We start from the raw sequence: 24,701 nt of genomic DNA, 5'->3' as shown, positions 1-24,701 counted from the left end.
CCACTGAGGGCAGATTTAGACCTGCAATGTAAACATTGCAGTTCTTTGGAACTGTTATATTTTACATTGCAGCACTAGGTGCAAAAGGGACACAGCACCCAGACCACTTCAATGAGCTGAAGTGGTCTGGGTGCCTACAGTGTCCCTTTAAAAAGTGTAAAGTATGTATACAGTGCCCCCTAGAATCAGCTGGTACCAATCATACCAGTGCCCTGTGGATCTGTAGCAAGAATTATTGAATACATTTTGTCATAGACAGCCTTTCATTAAGGGCCTGAAGATAAATTTCAGATTCTAATTAGCTAATTAGTAAGGTGATTAAATTTAAGCAAAAACTAAACACATACTTTTCTTGGAAATCGAAAACTCAAAACTTCTATCTCCCAGTAGAGATGGAATTTCATTTTTTTTGGGCTAGAGACACTATTGCAGATGTTGTTTCATTTGGCAATAAGTGTACAGAATAGACTACATTTGAAGTGTTTAGCTGCCAAGAACACAGGAACAAACTATCTCTTCTAAAACTAGAAAGGTTTAAAAATAGCTTTAGAATCAAACAATATGCTTAATACACTGATTTTTATTTTTTTATTTTTCTTATAAATAAAACTCTATGTGGTTCTTAAACTTTATTTTCATTTGTGTGTTTTTTTTTTCCTTTGTTTTTTCCTCTTTCCCTGACTGGTTCACTGTAGATCAGCTCGGTTGCTGCATTTACTGCAGTCATTAATACAACCAGTTGTTACCCTTATTTCACATGATTTGGAGCTGCTGTGTATATTTCTGTTTTGTCAGCATGTCAATAATGTATTTCATTGCCAGAATCAGGATCATGTGTATTAGCCATGTTTCTCCTACACTTACAAAGTAACTTGTACAAAGAAAATGGAATAGTTGTATGCTGGGCCTAGTTACACCCCTTGCACACGTGACTTAGGAAGCAAAGACTTGCAAATGCTTTTTGCTCAGAATTGATATTGGAGCTGGCTGTTGTCAGCGTGCTCGCAACAGACGTGGTCTGCTTCATCTTCCCTCCCTCTATGCAGTCCCAGTCCTCACTGCCTCCCTCAATTTGTAAAAATTTAACTAATTCCCCTGTCTCCCTTGTTCATAATTCCCTCTCCTGGCTTTGAGCATGTGCTCGGAGCCATTGAGAAAGTTTCAATCAAATGCTATTTGAATAGATCATCTGAGGGAGCCTATGATTTCATCTGATGCTGAATTCAAGGTAAGTTTAACGCTTCACTGTTGCATTTTAAGTGGGTGGATTAATAGTACTGCCCAATACAGCATTTCAAGCAAAATTGTGTTTTTAAAAAGGGTAACCATTTAGGGATTTTGCTACTAAAAAAAAAAAAACATAACTTGTTACTTCTGTTGAATTCGGAATTAGTTGGCGCTATACTGTATAAATACCAATAATAATTCTGCTCTATTGCGAGCTTCTTATAAGTCATCAGCCAGTGCAGGGACTGGCAAATATTTCAAGAGGTAAACCAATTTGCTTTTTTTTTGAGAAAGTAAAACACCTGTAGAAAATGCAGTATTGTATTACTTTCTCTACAATTTTAGTACTAGTTGCCTATTTAAGTCATTTAAGCACCAATTGATAAAGGTGATGCAATGTATACTTGTCATGCTTCAGGAATGCCAGTGCTGTACTCACACAGTCTTCCCCTGAAGTTTTGTGTTTATAGCCCACATATCAGGATTTTGTGTGTGCTTATGTGCAAGCTTGGGCTAAATATTTGCTGTTTTACTTGTAGTCTAATTGTTTGGCCCTGGGTGATTACCTTCTGTCTATCTGCCTTTTTCCGACTACATTGTTGTCTTCAGTATATATTAATTTCTTTCCTTTTAGTTAGTTGATAGATTTGATTTGACATAGGCTTGTATTCACTAAACTACGAACTGCAGTGAATTGAAAAACAAATGGCAAAATAGCCTATTTTGGACAAATTGTGCATCTTGTGTGTAGTCCATTCTTGGCATTTCTAGCCTAAATTTAGCAATTTTGTTTTTGAATTCCCTAAAATCCTGTGTTTGGTGAGCAAATCTCCGGTGCTTATGAAGTAGTAGCAACAAAATCTTGCACTGCTGAATTAATTTAATGTAGGGAATAACTACAGTTTTATAGAAAGAAAGTATTGTGATTAAGTTTTGAGTGCCATGCCTGCACACTTACAAGACGCAGAGCAGACTTATTTACTTTACATTGTAAGTAAGGCTTTTTTAGAATTTTCTCATTAACACAAGTGGCTTGTTCAAAGGCACAGGTATATACATAATTTGCCTTGAACAGCATTTGACACCAGTACCATTGTAGTTTCACCAGCATGTTGTCTTCTTACTCTTATAGTATACTGCATGCAATTATGAGATGAGGTGCCAATGTTACTCCAATATGAATGTGATCTGTCTTGCACTATCTTGGTGTTTATAACTCTGATCTCTTTGTAAGTTGCAGCAACACACCAATTAAAAAACAAGTTCATTGTGGATAGGTCTTCATTAAAAGTTCAATTCCTTAAAGGGACAATATAGTCACCAGAACAATTATTGAATTTGTTCTGTCGAGAAGAATCCTTCCTGGGTCATGGCTGCCTAAAATGCATCCAAACATTCAGTGTCTCCTCCCACTGCATGCAGACACTGAACTTTCCTCATAGATTCATTGATTCAATTAATCTCTATGAGGAGATGCTGATTGGCCAGGGCTGTGTTTGAATCATGCTGGTGGCTCTGCCTCCTTGTCAGTCTCAGCCAATCCTATGGGGAAGCATTGTGATTGGATCAGGCTACCATTTCTGATGATGTCAGCAGACTGCTTGTTTTTCTGAGTCTAACAGCATGCAGAGTTACAGCTTCAGGCTTGAATACAGTAAGATTTTTACTATATTGATGGAGGCATGAGGGGCCCAGAGGGGCTAGATGATGGGGTTTAACACTATATAGGGTCAGGAATACATGTTTGTGTTCCTGACCCTATAGTGATCCTTAAAGTAGGAATTTTGATATTTAAAGTGTTAGTCTAGTCCAACCAAAAACACTGTTTTAGTTGGTTATCCTTACTTGCATAGGCATCTTTGTAGAGTCAAATCCATGAGAATTGAAGAAATATCACATCATTGGCAAACAAGGAATAAAAAAGTGGAGATATAGAAGATTAGAGTACACGAACTATGATATACAAAATATATCTTTCCTGCTCACACTTGGTACAATATAAACGTGTGAATGAATGTGCTGGCTAATAACATAACACCAGAGAAGCCTTTTCAAGGTGGACCATTGAGGGGGGGGTGGGTTACTAACGGAGTCTTCTAGTTAAATGCGGATTTGTATATTGTGGTAGGCAACAAAGTGCACAGTAACTCATGTTCCTGTTCTTCTATTAGTATATTTAAATGTAAATGGAAACCTTTTTATTACTGATATGCAAGCTGTGTAAAATGTCTGAAATATGACCGTGATCTCATTACACTTGACCCATTTTTTATTTCTTGGTGCCTCTATAGTTTATAGTGAATGTGCCTTATTTAAATATAAATTCTGTTTCCTGTCCTGTGTCTGGGCCAAAAAGGAGTGGTTTGTGTAATTTAGATGGTGTTTGTGATCTAGAAGTGCCAATTTGACTGTTCTGAATATAACACCCTCTTTTCTGAAGAGTTGGCTACGTTCCGTAATTCAGACACCAGAGCCCAGGCTGAACAATTCACATCCTGTCCTAAAGAATACCTCTTTCTAGTAATGGCCTCTGTCAGTGTTCCCAAAAGGCTTTAATATTAACTTTCCTAAGTACCAGGCTGCGTTTTACAGAGGATAATGGCATCTGTATTGCTTTTTGCAAACCGTTGCCAGCATATATGATCTTTTCTAAATATAAATGCTAGAATACTATGAGGTACAGTTATCCTAACAGAGTGAGGTAATGGCAGATAACCTGCAAAATATTTGTACATTGCTTAATTAATCACAAAATTGGCAATAATATGCCACCAAGACTGTTTTAGAAAATGTATATTTGACAAAATGAAAGGGAAAATATAGTCACCAGAACAACTACTGATTAATGTAGTTGTTCTGGCAAGTATAGCCTGTCTTTGCAGGCTTTTCATAGAAAAGGCAGTGTTTACATTACAGCCTAGTGACACCTCCAGTGGACACTCCTCAGATGGCTACTAGAGTTGCTTCCTGGGGCAGTGCTGCACACTGTGATTCAATGCATCTCGAAGAGTAGATTCTTATGGCCAGAGTGGGGTTTTGGTTCCACCCCCCAGGCCATGTCTTTCGCTAAAATCATCAAAATTGACCATCTCAGCCAATCCAATGCTTTTCTATGGGAAAAGCTAAGATGTCAGCTAAGAAGGCAGATCAAGGGCATAGCTAGCACCAGTAGACTGGAATAAATGTAAGATTTTACTATGTTTAGAGGGGCTAAATAGTATTTTTAACTGTTTGTGTTCCTGACCCTATAGTGTAGCTGCTGACCCTATAGTGTAGCTGCTAATTTAGTGTTGTGACCACTACAAATATAAATTATTCAGTATATGTACTCTAAAAGCAAAACAATTCAGCTAACAAGATGTGAAACAGTAGGTTTGCTTGTGTAATGTTTCACCCCCCCAAAATGAAATCGTTTACTGTGTCAAGGGGAAGTCTTAAAAATGAAAGCATATGCTACATGTGGACTCATTACACTAAGAGGAGCAGTGGCTGAAAGTTGTTTGGACATATGTGATTGAGGTTTTAATTATTATCCACAGCATGTGTTTACTTCATTTATTGATGCTTGCGGTGGACTCCTTTTAGGCATATGACTTGCAGGATGGAGTACTCTTGACCGCACAAGTGCATGCATGCCTTGAGAAATGCCAAAAGCCAAAATGTTGGGGTATCTTACTGCCAGTTGATACATTCTAGATAGTACATTTCTTTGATGTGCACTTACTGTACATTTAAAGGGACTCTCCAGTGCCAGGAAAATGGATATGTTAAAACCCCTTCAGTGACTCACCTGAATTCCGTGCCGATGTCCCGCGGCGCTGAGTCAGGCTCCGCCCATGCTCCTCCGCGGGGAAGACCTAATGCATGGCAATGGCTGCGCATGTGCATTAGACCTCCCCATAGAAAAGCATTATTCAATGCTTTCCTATGGGGATTCTGGCAACGCTGGTGGTACTCATGCATAGCGTGAGGACGTCCAGTGTTGTTTAAAACACTTTTCGTGTTCTAAGAACCTGGAAGTCCCTCTAGGAGGAGTTAACCCTGCAAGGTAATAATTGCAGTTCATAAAAACTGCAAAAATGTAATTTGCAGGATTAAGGGTGGTGGGAGTTCGCACCCAGACCTCTCCAATGGCAGAAGTGGTCTGGGTGCCTGGAGTGTCCCTTTAATTACCATTTTGATGTATTTTAGATACATTTTTTTTGTTCTTGTTTTATTGAAGTAATGTTAAAGCGGCACTGTCATGCCGAACTTACCTTTCCTCAATCTCTTCCTCTTCTCCCCCTCTCTCAGGATCTGTTATTCTTTTCTTCCATTCTTCTTTAGTTTTCTTTAAAATCATAAGACAAAGTAGGGACTCTGTCTTATGGAGGATTCCTCCGCTTGACCAGCTCTGACCAGCGGAGGAGCAAAGTGTGCTTCATTTCCGCTGGTCAGAGCAATTTTCCCATGATCCCTAGCTTTCCTCCCAGTTCCCACAATGCTTCCTGTCAGTATTGCCGAAAGTCCTGTCACTTAGACAGAACGCCGGCAAAACTGCCGAATTGCATCCTAACAGAATGAGAAGAGTTTCTCCATTGGTGTTAGGATGCAATTCGGTACTTTGTACGTATCGGAATTTCATTCTAATGAATGAAACTCCGATCCTATTCATTGCTGTGGCTGCATCTTGCAGCCGCTTAGTAGATAACTCCCTAATTCCCACGGTATCAGGGAGCTATCTACTAAAAGGCTGAAAGACCTAAACTGGTCTTTCAGCCAACTTTACTAATACTAAGTAAAGATGACTTAGTATTAGTAAATAATATGCCCCTACTCGCTATACCGCGAGTAGGGGCATGTCTAGTAAGCAGTGAGCTTACTAGCGAGTAGGGGCATTGGGGAGATTTTAATCTCCCTTGTGCTATTATGGGGGTCATATTGACCCCCATAGAGTGAGGGGGGGACCTGGGGGGGCTTATGAAGTGGTGGGGAGCACTGCTCCCTGCCGCTTCTGTCTTTACATATTACAAGGAGGGAGCTGCACGCCGGTAGCTCCCTCCTTGTAATAAACTGATCGAACAAACGAACACTGATACTCAGTGTTAGTTTGTTCGTCTGATTTTTTCTATTCATTCATTCGTCTGTCTGATGAATGAATGAATAGGTGAAATTCCCGTTCGCATGTCCAGATGTTTCACTGGGCATGTGCGGGAATCTCAGGGCTATCTAGTGTGGGCAGATGACGTGTCCCACAGGGACTTCACCTACCCACACAAAGATGGCGGCGCCCTGAATAAAGATCGGGGCAGAAGATACAGATTTAAAAATAGGTAATCTGGGGGGCTTAGGGGCATTTGGGGGTGACTAGGGGGTCAATTGGATGTAGTGGAGGCGGGAGGGAGGTTAAAAAAAAAACGGGATTCGGCATGACAGTGCCGCTTTAAGTAATTTTCTGTTACCGTATATACTAAAGTATAAGCAGAGTTTTTCACCACATTTTTTGTGCTGAAAAAACCCCACTCGACTTATACTCGAGTCAATGTCTGTATTATGGCAACTTACATTGCCATAATACAGACCAGGACCGCCGGGCTCATTAAAAGCCTGGCGGTCCTGTTGGGGGCTGGCAGCGAGCTGTACTTACCTTTCCTGCAGCTCCTGTCAGCTCCCTTCACCTCCATTCCGGTCAGCTCCCCTGTCAGCTCCACTGTAAATCTTGCGAGAGCCGCGGGGTCTGAGCTCCGCGCGGCAGTCAGACCGCGAGACTTACAGTGGGAGCTGACAGGAGCTGACCGGAACGGAGGTGAAGGGAGCTGACAGGAGCTGCAGGAAAGGTAAGTTACAGCTCGCTGCCAGCCCCCCTCCTACACAGCTCATGCCACTGGACCACCAGGGAATGAGAGTCCCCGGCCAGCTAACCAGCAGGGAGGGGGGGACGAAAATAAATAAATAATATTAAAATAAAATAAAAATATTAATATAAAAAATAAATAAATAATAATAAATAAATAATAAAAATGCCCACCCCCCCACCAAGGCTCTGCATCACATATACATATACACACACACACACACACACTGCATTCATTATATACATACACTGTAAATAAATATTCAATTAATATAATTTTTTGGGGATCTAATTTTATTTAGAAATTTACCAGTAGCTGCTGCATTTCCCACACTAGTCTTATACTCGAGTCAAGTTTTCCCAGTTTTTTGGGGTAAAATTAGGGGTCTTGACTTATATTCGGGTCGACTTATACTCGAGTGTATATACGGTATATTGAATAAATATTTATGTATTTCAATTTACATTGTTGTGTACTGCTGTGGTTATATTTGTGAATATTGAAGCTCACCAACCGAAACAGGATAGTTCCTAAGGGTCTCAAAAATGAAATCAAATTGAGCCAGTTTATCTATGACCCTGTCTCAGAAAAAAATACATTTAAAGGAACACTTTAAGCTCCGTTTTTGAGGTTTGGGCCTCAATGTGCTCTCTATTTACTTATTTTTCATGCTCAAATCTTCTTTTAAAAAAAATAGTTCATGCACAAAGACATGTTTCACAGAATGCGGCATGATGAGCCTTCACTCTTAGCCTCGCCCCCTCACTCCAGAAAAAAAAAAATCCTTATCAAATGTTTGCGCTTATTGTAAGGATATTACTACCTGTTTGTCGTTTCTCTGTCTTCCTGCAGCCAGAATTGAAAATTAAAAGCCGTTCACTCTTGGGGCAGAGACTGTGTGAAGACATTGATAAGGAAATCTTTATGGCATGAGGGGACGTGGCTATGGAGGCAGGCTTATAGTGCAGAAATCTGCAAAACCTATACAGTATATGTGTGTGCATGCAAAAACTATAAACTTTTAAACAAGAAAAGTAAGTCTGAGTGTGTTTATATTGGGAGAATACTAAAGGATATCTAAAGTACACCGTGGACAGCAACCGTTAACCCTGTGCCATGTGACATACATTGTATAGTGGACATTTACAGTTCCCTGATCCACTCTCACCATTGATAATGATACTGAGCTGTTAATGGTTCCCTCATGAGGGGGGAACATCAGCAGTAACCATCTGCTCCTCCCCCAAACCTGCCCAGGCACATAAGTACTGTAAATCATCTTAAAGGGATACTATTGGGGTACTATGTTTACATTGCTGCCTAGGGACACCTCCAGTGGCCACTAGAGGGCTTCCTGTGTCAGTGCTCTGCATGGAGATGCTGAACACTCCCAATAAAGAAGCACTGGTCAAATACATCTCTGAGGAGATGCTGATTGGCCAGCATGTCGTTTTGCTCCACCCTTGCCCCATATCCTTGTCTGAGATTACTTAGCCAGTCCAATGCTTTCTCTTAGTGTTCGTTTTAATTTTGCATTGTTCTACAAAGATTTTATGGTTTAAAAAAAAAAAATGTAAGCGAAATACATGTAGAGTTTTCAGACCGTTATAAGCGTTAGCTTTACAGTATTATATGTAATCTGGAGGAAGGAAAAACCTGAACATTTGCTTTCTTGGGTTAAAGCCCCACATCTTGTGCTTGGCTTGACATTTCATATAGCACAATTGTATATAATCTCTACAAAAAAAGAATGCTTTTTAAAATATTTTTTTTAGCGGTGTTTTACCTCTGTAGTTTATCTTACAGAGCTTTCTTGATTGTGTCTTTGAAATAAGGTCTGCACTATCTCAGTCTTGTAGCCTGTGCAGACTTACAAGAACTGCACAGTGAATTATCCTTGGATACCTCGCTCTCACTTTGTTAAAGAGGCAGTGTGAGCAATTTCACAGTTTCTTTACACTAAGATTGTGTATGTGTGTCACACTACCTACCTCATGTTGATTTGATTAAGAATTGTTGACAACGAAGCATGCCCTGCCCCAGCTAATCTATTACATATTACATACTGCATGTAAACTCTTCAATGCCTGAAGAAAGGGCTTGTCCCCAAGAATTGCATACCTTGCATTTCAATTTTTTAAGACATTATTACAAAGAAATCTTGGGTTACTTATTTTGTAGAGCTTTCTGAAAATCTGCCTGTATCGCTTGGTTCCAGTTTTATTTTATTTTTGTGTGTGTATAATTTATAGTATTATAGTCCTAATCGTACTGCAGTCAATACACACATGCTGTGGCATAATGTATGGTGTGTTGTTTTTTTCCCCCTTCTTTTCTTTCTTTCTTTTTTTTTTTTTTATGAACTGCAGCAAGCTTTCACTGCTAAAGCAGCCAGAGCTGCATCATCAGATCCAAATGAAAGCAAAAGCATCACACCACACCTATACTAATTTGGTAATGGTCCCGTGGGGGCAATTGGGGTATATAAAGGAATATGCCCTTTTATACTAGAATCCAGTCTTCTTTGGACTAGTAACTACTGCACTGCTGGCATTGAGACTTGAGGTAAGATTGGGGTATTGTCACTATATTGTATCTATATCACTGTAGCTATATATTATCTTTGAATCATATATCTGATTTTATTTAATTTATTTTTTATGTATTGGTTAATATTTCATATTTTTGTTCTTCCAATTAAATGTCTGCTGTTCCAGTAAATGACTGTGACATTTTCTTCTATTCTATTTGAAGCATTATTGATAATTATATATATATATATATATATATATATATATATATATATATATATATATATATATATATATATGTGTATATGTATATGTATATGTATATATATATATATACCTACCTACCTACCGGTGGGGTAGAAGGCATCACATAAAGGCCATAAAAACTTTACACACCTTACTTTCTTTAGTACTACTTTGAAGTGCAGAATAGTTCTAATGCAGGTATGTTCAAAAGGAAACTTTTAACAATATTTATTACACAAGCAGTGGGAAATATTGTAACTGGCAGAGCACATTAGAGAACTCATTGTGTAAAAGTGGATGCAAATGTGAGGATTTAAATGTTGAAACTGTTACCCTATCATCCATAGAATATTTTCATTTACCTCCTGTGATTTAAAAAAAATAATAATAATAATTTTCACTAATTTAATGTTGAATCTGCTGAATGTGTTGGAGTTTCATGAATAAATGGGGGGAAAACCCTCAAACCAGCAGTTTTCAATAGCTTAATGCATAATGCAGTGTTTTCGCCACCTAGTGGCAATTATGTAAAACTTTCATAGGCAGGGTCATAGTGAATGTTCACATAGCTTTTCTCCTTTTGAGAATTATTATATATATTTTTTTTTTCGTGGAAAGTAGTATTCACTTTCCATTAATCTGTATTTGATATCATGTTATTTTTAGCAGCTGAGACTGGTAAATGTGATATGTTTACTGGTTAAGTAGATATAGTGCATAATAACTAGTATATCCTTCATGTAATTTGAAGCATCTCCTTTTATATAGTTTAACACTACTTTGTTTAAGTAAATAACCGATAATCTGAAAAGAGAAAAAAACGTGCTTTAATCAACCATTTGAAGGGTACACTATAGGCACCAAAGCAACTTTAGCCTAATGAAGCAGTTCCGGTGTATAGAGCATGCTGCTGCAACTTCACTGCTCAATTTTCTGCCATTTAAGAGTTAAATCACTTTGTTTATGCAGCCCTAGTCACACCTCCCTGAATGTGACTTACACAGCCTTCCTAACACTTCCTGTAAAACGAGATATAATCTTTGCACTTTTTTGTACATTGTGTTTAATTTAAAGTTTATAATGCTCTGTTAATAGCCTTCTGATGTGTGTGATTAAACTTCAGTTTACAGAGCAGGTGATTAAAAACTCATAAAGTAAGTTAACATCTAAATGAAACCATTTTGTTTTCATGCAGGCTGTGTCAGTCACAGCTGCTTCTACAGAAACAAAAGTGATGTAACTCCTAAATAGCAGCGTTTTGAGCAGTGAGACTGCAAGGACATGATCTGTACACCAAAATCACTTAATTAAGCTAAAGTTGTTGTTTTGATGCTTATAGTATCTGTAAGTTATTTGTGGCAGTAATTTGAAATCTCTTATTTAACATTTTGTCTTGGTAATTCATTGCACTTACCTGTTCCCACTTTCCCTCTCTTCAAATATCTGCATGCATTCTATTTAATGCAGCCTGAAAGTAGAGATCCAACCCAGGCAACTGTCACGTAAAGGGATCCTATAGTGCCAGGAAAACAAAGCAGTTTTCCTGGCACTATCGGGTTAATAGGTCGCCCCCTCCCGCAGGGCTGAAGTGGTTAAAAGCACTTACCTGAATCCAGCGCCGATGTCCCTCGGAGTTGGGTCAGGCTCCGCCCACATTCATGTCAGGAAATTTCCCCGAACATAGATTAGAGGGATTCCCTGCTCTGGTGCGTTCGTCTATGTTCGTGGGAAATTTCCCCAAACATAGCAAAGTGCACCAGAGCAGGGAATCCCTTAACTCCTCACTCCTATTCATTCTAAGACCGGATCGTAGGAACGGAACCCGGTCGGTAAGTGAGGAGTACCTGTATTAAAAATGAAAATATGCATAATCTTGAAACAAATAGATACTAATGGAGCAATATGTGAAAAGCCTTGCAAATGCCCTCTGTACAGCTGAGACCATTCAGGGAACAACATCTCAAAATAATGCACTCTGTCAAAAAGGAACAATACCCCGGAGTAAATTAAACAATTAATTCCATTCTTCATTAACGATGCAAAAAAAATGTATTAAGGACATAAAACATGGCAGATGAATAGCACTTTATTTCATAAACATTTTATGCGGCTATCCGTGCATGGGGAGGGGATAGAAACACATGCCATGCACCAAGATGGGCACCTTACTAACCACTACCAGGATACTAATGGACCTGTAGGTCTGAAACCCTGCATTTGCCCTCTGCTCTGATGAGGCTGTAGAAAAATCTGAGACCGGTTACACAGTGACACCTAGTGTAGGTACGGTGTAATAGACTAAAGTAAACATTACAGAAAGGAGCAAGTAACTGTGACAAGGGATTCAATATTAGAAAGTCAATTTAAAGTGGTGCTGTAAGCACCATCTTCAGTACAGCTCATTGTGGCTATTGTACTCATATTCTTTTGGTGTACGTCACACTATATTGTCGTCTTTCTACATTTGACATTATAGTTGATTTTTATCTCTGGTGGTAATCGGGATCCTCAGAACAGTATACTACAGTAAGCCTACACACTCTGCAAGAATCTGTCATTTTAACAAATGTGCCTTTGTTGCTCCCACTATGTTGAGTTTAAAAAAAAAAATAAAAAAAATCTATTTTATAGCTATACTGTATGTCCATCAATCACTAGGTTAGTGTGGGTTGCTTTCTGAGAAATTACCTATTTCAATGTCTTTCCATGCCTAGTAGAATGAGGAAGAATGATTTTAAACATGCAGAAACTAAAGCGTGCTGGAAAGACTGCCTGTAAATGCTTGCTCTGAAATATTTCTTGTTTTGTTGAATAGGTGAGTTTTCTTGCCTGTAAAGGCAATAATGGATGATTTACAACCTCTATCTTTTACGTAATGTCAGCTCTGCCACATAATCATTTCCTGCTCACCCTGCGTTCGTATGGTCAGCTCTTTTCTTCTTCTTCATCAAAAGGGATGTGAAGTGACGTGATATGGCTCCTATATTTCTGAGGATCCCATAATAATCACTGCTATATTTCTTTGCTCCCTTCCTTGTAAGGGTAGTAATTTAGCTATGACATTGAATGCATGTAGTCCATGTGTTAAACAGCTAGATCAGAAGACCATTTTTATATGTGTTTGTAATGGAAATTGTAATTTGAAATCAGTTTTTTTTTTCGTGTTTTTTTTTTTTCCTCCAGTATTAGGGCAATAATTACGACCGCTTTTAGGCTCTTAGTTGTGCACATGTGCTATGGTTGTGAAACGTGCAGAAATCTGATAGAAAATACCCTATTGGGACACCTGACCATTACACCAACAAGGGCTTTTATGAGATTGCATTCTAAATACAAGGATATTAATATGTAGCTGGTCAAGGTCCCCCTCTTTGCAGCTCTAATTGCTTCCACTCTCCTGGAAAGGCTTTCCTACAAGATTTTGGAGTGTGCCTATGGAAATTCCCATTCATTTAATAGAGCAAGTGTGAGGTCAGGCACTGATGTTGTACAAGAAGGCCTGGCTCGCAATTTCTGTTCCAGTTTATCCCAAAGGTGTCCAATGGTGTTGAGGTCAGTGATCTGTATAGTCCAGTCAAGTTGTTCCACACCAAACTTTTCCAACAATGTCTTTATGGACCTTGCTTTGTGCACTGGGGCACAGTCATGTTGGAATAGATAAGGGCCACCCCCAAACTGTTCTGACAAAGTTGGAAGCACAGCATTTTCAAAAATGTCTTGGTATGCTGAATCCTTAAGATCTCTCTTCACTAAAAGTAAGGGACCTAGCTCAGCCTCTAAAAAAAAAAAACAGCCCTGTACCATTATCCCTCCTCCATCAAACTATACAGTTAACTCAATGCAGTCATCCAAGTATAGTTCTCCTGGCCTCTGCCAAACCCTTACTAGCCCATCTGACTGCCAGACAGAGAAGCCTGATTCGTTATTCTACAGAACATGTTCCCACTGCTACAGAGTCCAGTGATGGCATGCTTTGCTCCTCAGGACATGATCTTACGTTTCATGATTGAGTTGCAACTGTTCCTAAATGCCTCTACTTTCCAATAATACCACTTACAGTTAACCATGGAATATCTATATGGGTAAAATTTCACTATCTGACTTATTGCAACTGTGGCATCCTATCACAGTACCACGCTTGAATTCACTTAGATCTTTATTTATTTTTTTATAAATGTTTGTAAATGCAGGCTGCATGGCTAGGTGCTTTATTTTATACACCTGCAGCAATGGGTCTGATTAAAACACCTGAATTCAATAAGCAAGAGGTGTGTCCCAATAAATTTGTCCATATAGTGTATGTCGTGTGCTGAAACTGTTTTTTAAATGTTCCTGTTATGTCGCTTTTTGTGGGACAAGAGTCTGTCTGTAAAGAGTTCAAGGTCATCGGCTAAATACAGCCACAACACAGATTGTGGAGAATCCATTTAATTCAACTGATCAATGGTAATGCTCATTTGGGCCTAATGTTATTGTCAACCTACAGGATTTCTCCATTTTATTTACTAGCATGGATAATTGCATGTTCTCATTTAAAACCGGGTTGAATGACCTACATCATTGAAAGGGGGATCAGAGTAAATAGCTTTAAAGTTTCTTGTAAATTTATTTGTTTTTGGGCTGATTGTTTGGGAAGTGTAATTTCCGGAGAATATGCCACAATTTAATTTCATGCCTTCTAATATCTAAGTACATGACTGGTCACTGTGTGGTCCTATATCTTAACCCTTCATGTATCATAGGAAATAGGTAACATATATTGCATTTTTATCAGGCTCATGTAGCTGCTCTTATATCTACTTTACCAAAATTTGGTTATATGTGCAGTTTCCTTTCAAACGGTTCTATGTGCGCATTTGTATCTACAGCAGGTGAAATATTGCTAGCTTATAATACTTAAAAATATCAGAAAGTGCTAGGTTTGAAATATAAATCTCTATGTGAAAGTGCATTTAATGTATGTGTAGCTGAATGCACATGCCAATAAATTGCAAAGAGAATACCAACACACATGGTATTGTGCTACTTTGTTAATACATATAAATTCAAGAGCACCTCCAGTTTAAATATCCAACAGGTAAAAGCTTGTTTATCCCAGGCTATAGTGTTTTAAGATCTCCTTTTAAGGATGCTGATATATTAGAGAAACTTGTACAAGTTTCCCTGTGGCCAGAAGAGGGCAGCCTTTTATTGAGAAAAAACAAAACATTTGGACTTGAAATAACGAGGAGGGAGTTTCATATTGTACATCAAATACAGTGCTTTGTTTATGAATGGTTTGCTATAAAAAAAAAACAACAATTAAAAAAACCCATCCTATGTATCCTTAATGTCTCCTAAGATGTATTTGTCTTTATAAAAATAAAATGTAACTGCATGACGGCACAGACTGTAAATCCTTTCTGCCACTATCTGGGGTTGTCATAATTTCAAAGGCCCCCGACAGTTACAACATTAATGCAAAAGCAGAAGTAGTTCCCCCCCCCCTTTCCCCATTCAAGGGCTAGACTTCAACTTTGTAGGTTCAGTCCATAAGGATCTAATTTGTTTCTATAAATTTGTAAAGGCTTAAACGGGAAGTGCTGTACAGGAAACAGATGTGTTTGCCGATGGTTAGTTTATATATCGGCCTTTGGAAACCCTTCCGGATTTACAATATTTTCCTCTGCTAGCAGATTAAGAATGCAGACCTGATCATGCTGTCCTCTCCATAAGCGATCAATTGCTATAACCCATTAGTAAACTTTAGCAGGTGAGTTGGTAGTGATGACTACTTTATTAAAACTGATGACTGTTGACTCATTTCTATTACTGAGTTTTTGTTAGATTCTGCACATGCATATTTGACTTGGCAGGCACCATAATGACTACTGCTACTCTCTTTACTGCTCTTAAGTTGATGTTAACACAGTTGGTGTTCCACTGTTGCTTAGGAGCTGTTTAGAAAGTGGCTGTCATGTCATGCTGTTGTGGTGGTGATGGTGTGTGTGTGTGTGTGTGCGCCCATGGGTATATAGTAGAATGTTTTCTTCATGGGAAAAATAAATTGGCATGTTTTTTGAGTGGAAGAAGTGCCTGCACTGGACACTTGCTTGTTAATGTCGTTCATTGACTGACACTGAGGACACGTTTTTACCATTTTGTAGTAAGCCTATCAATCCTTGGTGTGTGTGTGTGTGTTTATATACACATGTTTTTCATAAAAAAAGATATACAGTGGTACCTCGGTTTGCAATCGCCTCAGTTAACATAATTTTCGGTTTACAAATGAAAATCCATTGAAAATAATGTGTCAGATTACAATTTTTTTTTTTTCTCAATACAAAGCAAGTTTCCCCAGAAGGGGTTGTGCCTGGAAGAATTATAGTGCTGCTCCCGTACATGCTGGAGTCTGTGGGTAGCACGTGACGTTGAGTGTGGAGGTGTTGGAGGGGTTTTTGCATTGAGTTTTGGAGCCATTCTGGACATAGTTTGCAGCGGTTTTGGAACTTTTTTGGTGCATTTCTCAAGCTGTGGAAAGGTAGGGAGCTGAGCTTTGTCATTTGCATGCCTTTTACGGTGTGTTCTGCATTGTGGGTTGGTTTCCATGCCAGCTCATTTTGACTTTTTTCTGACCTCCGGAACGGATTAATTGGTTTTAAATGCATTCCTATGGGAAACCATGTTTTGGTTTACAATTTTTCGCAATACAAAACTTCCCGGAGAACGCATTAAATTCGTAAACCAAGGTACCACTGTATATGTAATCATACACTTGCCTTCTGCAAAGTTCAGTGCCCCAGTACAAACTCCAGCCCAGTGTACTGAATAAGGAGCTTAAGCTTTGAACTTGAGAAAGTGGTTTTATTTAATTCTAAGCCAACGGTTATTTTATGTCTGTGTCTTATTATATTATGTGCCGAATTTGTCTAGGATTCCTTTTATTAGTCGTATAACTTTCAAATCCCAATTTTTTTTTTTTTTTTGGCTTAGTTAAGCAAGTGAGCTAAAAGGGCAACCCAACATGTGAGCATATATTCCCAAACGATATGATCAGGTGTTGATGGCAGGGAACCGTGCTTAGCTAGGCTTTCTAAAATAATTGAATACTCCATATTGATACAAGTACGTCTCTTCCAACACCTCCAGTGAGAAACTCTGTGATCCTAAAATGAAGGAAACAAGCCTAATCACTTTTTTTTTTCTTTTTTGTAAAGCGGCACTGTCATGCCGAACTTGCCCTTCCCCAATCGATTCCTCTTCTCTCCCTCTGTCAGAATCTGTTCTTCATTTCTTCCTGTCTGCTCTAGTTTTATTTTAAAACTTGAGACAAAGTAGGGACTACTTTGTTTTATGGAGGTTTCCTACACCTGACCAGCTTTGACCAGTGGAGGAGCAAAGTGTGCTTTGTTTCCGGTGATCAAAGCAATTTTCCCACAATTCTCACAGAGAACAGAGCTTTGAAGTGCTGGAAACCATAGGTCCTGTGTCCAACATGGTTCCTCATGGCCAGAGGGAAACTTGAAATGATTACAAAATGTGCTTAATTGGCAAGGGGGTGACTACTTCATCAGATGCCTCAAGAGACACAATTGCAGTTACTTGGAACCAGGCTGCTAGAGCACCAAGTTTATTTAAAGACCCGGAACCTCGTATTTTGATTTAGGTTCATTTTACAATTGATTTTTCTCTGCTTTCTTGGGGTCTTTATTTCAATTCCTCAAGTGTTTACTTGAATGTGCCCTGGTCTTAATTCTCTTATGCAGGGTCTGATTAAGATTTGTTTTGCCGAGAGCACTGTCGTAGAATATCAGAATAAATCTGTTCCTGTTTTTGCAAACCCGTAACCAAGCTTACTTTATCATATAGTAATATACTGTGCACAGTCTGCTTGTGAAGGAATGGGGAACTGCACCATATAAGGCAACAAAAGGCTCAACTATGGAGTGATCACGTAGCTTTTAAAGGGAAAATGGTCCATGCTGCTTTTGGCGGAACACTTGATCTGACCGCATGGTTGGCAAGTGGAGTTGAGCAATGTATTGTTCATCTTTGCAACGTTGCTGTAAGAGTCCTAATAATAAATACACAGTGCAGAGCTGTACACAAGTCCCAAGTAGACTAAGCACAACCAATGCGCACACACCCTTGTTTTTTTAGGGAGGGATATGTGTTGCATCATTAGTGCTGCTTTATGAAGAAATACATATGATTTTGTTGCAGTTTTGTGAATCTTGCTTCCAAACATTTGTGGGTTTATTCACAAAACTGGATGTAAAAAAACCAAGATAATTGTATTTTTCAGGTCGATATCAGTGATCTAGGGAAAATTTAACCCCTTAAGGACACATGACGGAACACCCTCCCCCCATAAACAAATTGAAATTCCTTTGTCTAGTCTCCTTACCTCCCACTTTAACTCTTGTAATTTTTTTTGTAACTACACAGTGAGTGGTTTCACTATTAATAGACTGTTGTATTTTGCACCAATACCTTTCATCTTGAAGTCCAGCCCGAGTGAAAGAGGATCACTATACACCATAACCACTACACAAACCAAAGATCCTTCCCAGACGATCATATCACTACAGAAATTCCACTTCCTTAACAGTAATATTAATTTGTCCAAATATGGCAGAATGTGTCACGTACAGTTTTTTGTGCTATTTATAGTACTATAGAACAAACTAGCCCCAATACATAAAAAACAAAACTAACACCAAAAAACATGCAAAGCCCTGAGCACAGAACATACCCCTTTGTCTCATTAGAGATTTTACCTTTTAGCTGAAAGCGGCAAGATGAATTGTTAGAGGTTTTGCTTTTACTTGGCAGGTCAACTTACACTTCAATTACCATTGGAGTGATACTAAAAAAAAAACAAAAAACTTCCAGTTATTTATATATAAATACTTCTAGTGGCCGTGCGAGTGACTGCCATTAGAAGCAGCAATGTAAACCATGCCTTTTGTCTGAAAAGGCAGTGTTTACACTAAAATGCTTGCAGGGACATTCTATAGACCCCAGAACAGCTACATTAAGATGTAGTTGATCTGGTTATTGTAGTGTCCCTTTGCTTCTACACTATCCCTAACTCAGTGGGATGAATATCGGCAGAGTGCTTTTCCAGCTCTCACAGCAGAGTGCTGTGTGATTGCAGCATGTAAGGGAGATCACCTTCTCAGGCTGCAGTTCTGTCATGCTATCATGGGCAGCTGAGTGATCATAATTGGCATGGGGGCAATATCAAAGTCTTTTCAGACCCTGTCTCCCAAACACTAGGCTAGGCACAGTATAACTGCGACTAAGTGTTAATGCTCAGCTACAGGGATTATTTTTTTTAAAAAAAAACTCTGCATCACTGCCTATAGCTAATCTGCCAGTCTGGGGCCACTATAAAAGTATTGATTCAGATTGGGAATTAATTGTATATATTTATTTTGAGTACGTTTAAGGTTTAACATTATATTTGCCTCATGTCTGAAATAAAAATTGGAAATCATATATATATATATATATATATATATACTCCTAAATTATAAAAATATTTATGCATAATCGGGAAGATTATCTTGAGACTATTTGAGAACTATGGTAGATAGGTTTAACCCCTTAAGGACACGTGACATGTCATGATTCCCTTCTATTCCAGAGGTTTGGTCCTTAAGGGGTTAAAGGGACACGATAGTCACCAGAACAACTACAGCTTATTGAATTTGTTCTGGTGAGTAGAATCATTACCTTCAGGCTTTTTGCTGTAAACACTCTTTTCAGAGAAAATGCAGTGTTTACATTACAGCCTAGTGATAACTTCACTGGCCACTCCTTAGATGGCTGTTAGAGATCCTTCCTGGGTCATGGCTGCCTAAAATGCATCCAAACATTCAGTATCTCCTCCCTCTGCATGCAGATACTGAACTTTCCTCATAGAGATTCATTGATTTTATTAAAGGACACAGTGACTCTTATTAGGCTTATCTCTTTATTTTATTCCTCAGCAGCAAAGAAAAGCTAAGGTGTTTATTTGTAGAAAAAAAAGACACGGTACATAGCGGCCAGAATCCGTAAGCCCTTGGATAAAGCCACCAGGCAAAAACTGCAGGCAGAAAGCCCACGCCCAACAGTGCCCAATATGGCCTGCGCCACGCCAGACAGATCCCAAAATAGCGCAATTCCTAGGTAAATCTGTCTGGAAAGCAAAAAACTTGATTACTCCCTACGCCATTGCCGGGATAAAGTGCTGGATACACTAGGCCCTAGTGCCAAGATTTTTGAATTGGTCGAGGCGGCCTTAAATGAGGGGACACCTCTTGACTTATTAGCCATTAGAGGCTGGGCCCAGAGATCTATATGCCTCATCGGCAACGCAAATGCTGCGCTAGCCACCGAAAGGCGCAAAACTATATTGATGAAAATCGAGCCCAAGCTCGTTAACATGGCCCTCACCGAACCGGGACCGCAAGCCAAGGGTCTCCTGTTCGGAGACCGTTTTGTTAAGGAACTGGGAACTTACGTGAGCACATTTACGGCCCTAGACAAGGCACAGACGCACATAAAACGAGTGTTCTCCCGCAGAGTTTTTGGTGGGGCCGGCAGACACTGGGGCCGTCTGCCCGGCCGTTCTTCCCGCGGTTCATACCGGGGATACAGAGGTCCCATCACGACTAGATTTCAGCCTCCAGAAACGAGAGCACCCTCACCCTTCTTTCTGATCAGGGCCAGACCATGGCAACCTCGAGGACCCAGAGGCAACTCATACAGCCGACGACCTTATGGTGAGTGTACTGCCTTTCCCCTCCCCGGGTATGCTGACTGTGGGGGGCAGACTTGCGCTTTATAGGGACCTGGCAACAACTGACTGCGGACATATGGGTCCTCAATACTGTTGTGGGGTATCACATAGAGTTTGTACAAACCCCTGTCCAAACAATCATGCCGCACCGAATAGCATTCTCCGCACGAGACAAGAGCTTAGTGAGCAAAGAGATTCTCACCCTACAAGAAAAAGGCGCCATATATCGGGTCCCGTCACCCTCCCCTTGGTTCATGAGCAACCTATTCCTGGTACCCAAGAAGGGCGGCGGGGTCCGCCCAGTCATCAACTTGCGGCCACTAAACGCATTTGTACGGTACCACCATTTCAAAATGGAGGGTATCCACTGTCTGCGAGACCTACTCAGATTAGAGGACTGGATGGTCAAACTGGACCTACAAGATGCTATCTCACGATCCCTATTGCGGAAGAGTGTCACCACCTGCTCCAATTCCAATTGGAAAAGGCGACGTGGAGATTCCGGTGCCTTCCTTTTGGACTCTCGTCGGCTCCTTGGTGGTTCACCAAACTGCTGAAGCAGGTGGTTGCCTTGCTACGCAGCAGAGGCATACGAATGAGCATTTATATAGACTATATGCTGATCATGGCACAAGAGGTTCGCCAACTTCGACAACACCTATCATGGGCACTGACGTTTCTACAAAACTTAGGATTTCTCATCAATTGGGAAAAATCGGTACTTACCCCATCCCAAAACATAGAATTCCTTGGTTTCCACATAGACGCAATTACCGGAACACTCAGCCTACCGACAGAGAAAGTCAAACGCATCAAAAAGGAGATCTGCAGAACACTTGCAAGACCAGTGTTAAAGGACCACTCTAGTGCCAGGAAAACATACTCGTTTTCCTGGCACTAGAGTGCCCTGAGGGTGCCCCCACCCTCAGGGACCCCCTCCCGCCTGGCTCTGGAAAGGGGAAAAAGGTTAAAACGTACCTTTTTCCAGCGCTGGGCGGGGAGCTCTCCTCCTCCTCTCCGCCTCCATTCCGCCCCGTCGGCTGAATGCGCACGCGCGGCAAGAGCTGCGCGCGCATTCAGCCGGTCGCATAGGAAAGCATTTACAATGCTTTCCTATGGACGCTTGCGTGCTCTCACTGTGATTTTCACAGTGAGAATCACGCAAGCGCCTCTAGCGGCTGTCAGTGAGACAGCCACTAGAGGATTAGGGGGAAGGCTTAACCCATTAATAAACATAGCAGTTTCTCTGAAACTGCTATGTTTATAAAAAAAAATGGGTTAACCCTAGCTGGACCTGGCACTCAGACCACTTCATTAAGCTGAAGTCGTCTGGGTGCCTAGAGTGGTCCTTTAACACTACGACAACTAACCAGAATAATCGGACTCCTCTCAGCCTCCATCCAGGCAATCTTCCCCGGGCCACTACACTACAGGGCCCTGCAATGACTAAAAGCCACACAACTACGCTCAGGGCACTCATACTCAGATTCTGTGCCACTCGACTACGCAGCCAAGCAAGAATTCACATGGTGGCTACAACACATGGAGGCATGGAACGGCAGGGCAATCTTCGGGACTGCCCCGGATTTCTTCATAGAGTCCGATGCGAGCACACACGGTTGGGGAGCGCGCTGCGGGCCTACCTCCACCGGAGGAATTTGGTCCTGCTCCGAGAAACTCCTACACATCAACGGTTTAGAACTAATGGCGGGATCATTTGCCCTGAAGAGCCTCCTCGGTGGCGCAACCAATTGCTCCATTGTCCTACGAATGGACAACATTTCAGCGGTCCACTACATCAACCTGGATCGCAATATTTCAGTCCAAGCGGAGTACATCCCGGGCATGTCCAACGTAATAGCGGACTGGCACTCCAGACATCTGCACGACGCCGGCGACTGGACCGCAGTGTGTTCTTACGACTCCAGATGCTCTGGGGCCCGATGCAAATCGACCTATTCGCATCTCGGTTGAACTCCCAACTCCCAACATTCTTCAGCTGGAGACCAGACCCAGACGCACTGGCAGCTGATGCTTTTCTCCAACGATGGCCTAACAACCGATTGTATGCCTTTCCTCCGTTCTCCCTCATAGCTCGAACACTGGTGCATCTCAGACGTACCCAAGCGTCACTGGTCCTCGTAACACCGTTCTGGACAGCTCAACCGTGGTTCCCAACACTCATGGAGATGTCCATAGACCTCCCCGAGATTGCTTCCAGATGCCTTATTCCTTTTATCAGACCCAGAGTTTACTGTGCAGCCCTGAGCCAGGAAGCCCCTCCAGTGGCCATCTAAGGAGTGACCACTTGTAGGTGTCCCTTTTCTCTGAAAAGGCAGTGTTTACATGAAAGTGCCTGAAAGGAGCCATTATACTCACCAGAACAACTACATTAAACTGTAGTTGTTCTGGTGACTATAGTGTCCCTTTAACGGGTCAGAATCTTTGCACCATACCCACTGACTTTTGTTATAGTGTCAATACGTATGGTGCCAAAAGTGTCCTGGCACCTCCCACCTCGCCTCCCCCCCCCCCCCCCCAATGTTAATAGTTTATTGATTTCTTACCTGGGCTCCACCAGATGCCTTCCATTAAGAGAGTGTCCGCTGTGCTGGGAGTGTCTGCGGTTCAGCCAATCCCCCGGATCGGGAAGTCCGCTGTACATGGAAAACGGTAAGTTGGGTAAGAGCGATCATAGGTGGGCCTTCCCGGCTGGCCTTGTCGGATCCTTTTCGCTGCCTGTGTAAACCCGTGTAGGTAAGGACGTTGGTTCTTCGGGGGGGGGGGGGGGGGGGAACGGTGGCTCAGAGACTTGTCCTCCGATGTCGGCAGCAGGATAGCAGCCGCCTCTCCTGCTCCCATTAGGTCAGTAGGCCTCACCGGGGTGTACGGTGTAGATCGGGTTGATTGTCGCTTGAGTTGCATCTTTTTGTTTGTCCCGACTTCCCCCAGCACCCGGTGGCCCTTGTCTGGCTTTTAAGCGCCGTTTCAGTAGGGTTTTAACGATTATTCAGTCGCTGTGTGCAGGAGCTGATGAAGGTTGCTGCCGCTCAGCTCAGCGGTTCGGCCCCGCCCCCCAGGCAAACTTTTCTTAACTGGATTTTACTACCTACGTTGGGCATGCCTGGCACCATAAGCACTACAGCATACTGTAGTAATTATGGTGCTTGGAGTGTTCCTTCAAGATGTATCTTAAAAAACATGGCAGTCTAGGGACTCTACATACTCTGTGTAGTTGGTCACGTTTCAGTCACGGATGTATAATCAGTCAGTGTTTCTAACTAGTAACTAACTAAAATGATTTAACCTGTTGTCCTTGCATTAGTAAACCGGACTATTAGAAGTGTTCTTCATAGGTTTCAGGATGAAAGCTGATGTGAGGAGATAAGGCATAGACGGTCGACGTATCTGCTTGTGTGGGATTATATCTGTATACTTGTTGAGAAAATGTCATAAAACATGCATATCAAGCTGGAAGTTCTGACAGCAACATTGTCTGCCAGAATCCATGTAAATTAAGAAAAAATCCCCCAGGCAATGATTTTTGAAGAGTTAAGTAATTTGAGCCCTCTAGATATGCACAGACTGTCAGCATACCTTGCATGCTTTAAATAAGCAAGGTGGGAAGGGTGAGTTGTATAAACTTTATTTCTTTTTTTTGTTTTTTCTTATTCTCCCCTTTCTTCTTCTTGTGGTCCCCATTTACTGTACATTCAGAACTCTAAATTAAAGCATTGCCAGCATCCTCCATTATTGATTGTAATGCAGTTAGTTAAGTATTACTTTGTGATTATGAAATAATACTTAGTGCCATATATTATTATTTTAGAAAAGTATATGTAGCCTGTATTATTATTATTTCAAATTTGACTCGGTATTTCCTACTTTTAAGGAAGATGCTGCACAGGAAGTGATTAAAATGTGGATCTTCTGTTAGGAGAAAAAAGCTATTTCCAGCTACATGTCATTATGAGACAATCACTTTGAAGAATTAACATTCATCTATTAGGGGTTTATTCACTAAACAGTCTATTGTGGATCACAGATTATTGCCATCTAAATAAATTTGGCAACAAAATTCTTACCATGGCA

General features: G+C 40.8%; 1 protein-coding gene across 2 annotated transcripts in view; it reads left to right on the top strand.

The window, feature by feature from the left end:
- LIMS1 (LIM zinc finger domain containing 1) overlaps positions 1-24,701 on the top strand; it is a 116,443-nt gene that overhangs the window by 22,212 nt on the left and 69,530 nt on the right. The window contains exon 1 of one of the 2 annotated variants that reach the window (XM_063458148.1): positions 15,501-15,590. The exons of the other annotated variant lie outside the window; for it this stretch is intronic. The gene's annotated coding sequence lies outside the window, so the exon portion shown is untranslated. Of the gene's footprint in view, positions 1-15,500; positions 15,591-24,701 lie in introns of those variants that run through there. 2 annotated transcript variants of the gene reach the window in all.

Source organism: Pelobates fuscus, chromosome 1, assembly GCF_036172605.1.
Source record: "Pelobates fuscus isolate aPelFus1 chromosome 1, aPelFus1.pri, whole genome shotgun sequence".
In the NCBI taxonomy this organism is placed as follows: domain Eukaryota; kingdom Metazoa; phylum Chordata; class Amphibia; order Anura; family Pelobatidae; genus Pelobates; species Pelobates fuscus.
Note: the sequence above shows the minus strand (reverse complement) of the source record. Positions and strands in the feature narration are given on the sequence as shown.